Raw genomic sequence first — 2,500 nt, 5'->3', positions numbered from 1 at the left:
CACATAAAAGAAGTCTGTTCGTAACCTGTGAGTTCGGCAAGCGCTGTTGCATGTTGACTAAGTTGGAACAATACATCCTGGCCTTTCATTTATGTAACATCAATAAAATCAGTACACTACTGACTTCCGCTAACAACGTGAGCAACAATTAACCTCGAATGGCAGTATATTGATATCTCCAAAGAGTCTGACATATTTCCATCGCGATTTTTCAGTAACGCTCTTTTCAGAGATAACCATTGGGGTCTACATTGATCTATAGAACATATCCAAATTCTAGGTCAATTCAATATAACTTAGTATGATTGTCCATCTTCAGGGAATGATTGGAGACAATGCTGAAAGGGCTCGTCCGGGATTTGAACCCGGGACCTCTCGCACCCTAAGCGAGAATCATACCCCTAGACCAACGAGCCATGTAAAAGAGTCCTTTCCGAAAGCATAGACTTCGGCAAGTGCTGTTGCATGTTGACCAAGTTGGAATGAAACATCCTGGCCTTTCATTTCTGTAACATCAATAAAATCAGTGCACTACTGACTTCCGCTAACAATGTGAGCAACAATTAACCTCCAATGGCTGTAAATTGATATCTCCATTGTATATCTCTAAAGAGTCTGACATATTTCAATTGCGATTTTTCAGTAACCCTCTTTTCAGAGATAACCATTGGGGTCTACATTGATCTATAGAACATATCCAAATTCTAGGTCAATCCAATATAATTTAGTAATTTTAGTTCATCTTAAGGGAAAGATTGCAGACAATGCTGAAAGGGCTCGTCCGGGATTTGAACCCGGGACCTCTCGCACCCAAAGCGAGAATCATACCCCTAGACCAACGAGCCACATAAAAGAAGTCTGTTCGAAACCTGTGAGTTCGGCAAGCGCTGTTGCATGTTGACTAAGTTGGAATAATACATCCTGGCTACTTCCGTTCACAACGTGAGCAACAATTAACCTCGAATGGCAGTATATTGATATCTCCAAAGAGTCTGACATATTTCCATCGCGATTTTTCAGTAACGCTCTTTTCAGAGATAACCATTGGGGTCTACATTGATCTATAGAACACATCCAAATTCTAGGTCAATTCAATATAACTTAATATGATTGTCCATCTTCAGGGAATGATTGGAGACAATGCTGAAGGATTGTCCGGGATTTGAACCCGGGACCTCTCGCACCCTAAGCGAGAATCATACCCCTAGACCAACGAGCCATGTAAAAGAGACCTTTCCGAAAGCATCCATTTCGGCCAGCGATGTTGGATGTTGACTAATTGTGAATAAAACATCCTGGCCTTTCATTTCTGTAACATCAATAAAATGAGTACACTACTGACTTCCGCTAACAATGTGAGCAACAATTAACCTCCAATGGCTGTATATTGATATCTCCGTTTTATATCTCTAAAGAGTCTGACATATTTCAATTGCGATTTTTCAGTAACCCTCTTTTCAGAGAATTAACCATTGGGGTCTACATTGATCTATAGAAAATATCCAAATTCTAGGTCAATTCAATATAATTTAGTAATGATAGTCCATCTTAAGGGAAAGATTACAGACAATGCTGAAAGGGCTCGTCCGGGATTTGAACCCGGGACCTCTCGCACCCGAAGCGAGAATCATACCCCTAGACCAACGAGCCACATAAAAGAAACCTTTCGGAAAGCATCGACTTCGGCAAGCGCTGTTGCATGTTGACCAAATTGGAATGAAACATCCTGGCAATTCATTTCTCTAAAATCACTAAAATAAGTATACTATACCTATTGTCTCCTGCTGACAATTTTAAAAACTCTTAACCTCTCAAGGCAGTATGAAAGTTCATCTTCAGGGAAAGATTGGAGACATTGCTGAAAGGGTTCGTCCGGGATCTCTCGCATCCTAAGTGAGAATCATACGCCTAGACCAACGAGCCACATAAAAGAACCCTTTCGGAAAGCATAGACTTCGGCAAGTGCTGTTGCATGTTGACCAAGTTGGAATCAAACATCCTGGCCTTTCATTTCTGTAACATCAATAAAATCAGTGCACTACTGACTTCCGCTAACAATGTGAGCAACAATTAACCTCCAATGGCTGTATATTGATATCTCCATTTTATATCTCTAAAGAGTCTGACATATTTCAATTGCGATTTTTCAGTAACCCTCTTTTCAGAGAATTAACCATTGGGGTCTACATTGATCTATAGAACAAATCCAAATTCTAGTTCAATTCAATATAATTTAGTAATGATAGTCCATCTTCAGAGAAAGATTGGAGACATTGCTGAAAGGCCTCGTCCGGGATCTCTCGCACCCTAAGCGAGAATCATACACCTAGACCAACAAGCCATGTAAAAGAGACCTTTCCGAAAGCATCCATTTCGGCCAGCGCTGTTGGATGTTGACTACGTTGGAATAATACATCCTGGCCTTTCATTTCTGTAACATCAATAAAATCAGTACACTACTGACTTCCGCTAACAATGTGAGCAACAATTAACCTCCAAT

General features: G+C 40.4%; 4 non-coding genes across 4 annotated transcripts in view; all 4 read right to left on the bottom strand.

Moving 5' to 3' along the window:
• trnap-agg (transfer RNA proline (anticodon AGG)) overlaps window position 1 on the bottom strand; it is a 72-nt gene extending 71 nt beyond the window's left edge. The window contains exon 1 of the tRNA in view: window position 1. This exon is cut by the window's left edge and continues 71 nt beyond it. This is a non-coding gene — a tRNA (tRNA-Pro).
• A 343-nt stretch (window positions 2-344) lies between these two features.
• On the bottom strand, window positions 345-416 carry trnap-agg (transfer RNA proline (anticodon AGG)). The gene has a single exon. It is a non-coding gene; the product is annotated as a tRNA-Pro (tRNA).
• A 357-nt stretch (window positions 417-773) lies between these two features.
• trnap-ugg (transfer RNA proline (anticodon UGG)) lies at window positions 774-845 on the bottom strand. The gene has a single exon. It is a non-coding gene; the product is annotated as a tRNA-Pro (tRNA).
• Window positions 846-1,578: 733 nt separating this feature from the next.
• Window positions 1,579-1,650, bottom strand: trnap-cgg (transfer RNA proline (anticodon CGG)). Its single transcript has one exon. It is a non-coding gene; the product is annotated as a tRNA-Pro (tRNA).
• Between the last annotated feature and the right edge of the window lie 850 nt (window positions 1,651-2,500).

The sequence above is a fragment of the Pleuronectes platessa genome, chromosome 22 (assembly GCF_947347685.1).
Source record: "Pleuronectes platessa chromosome 22, fPlePla1.1, whole genome shotgun sequence".
Classification (NCBI taxonomy): Eukaryota; Metazoa; Chordata; class Actinopteri; order Pleuronectiformes; family Pleuronectidae; genus Pleuronectes; species Pleuronectes platessa.
Note: the sequence above shows the minus strand (reverse complement) of the source record. Positions and strands in the feature narration are given on the sequence as shown.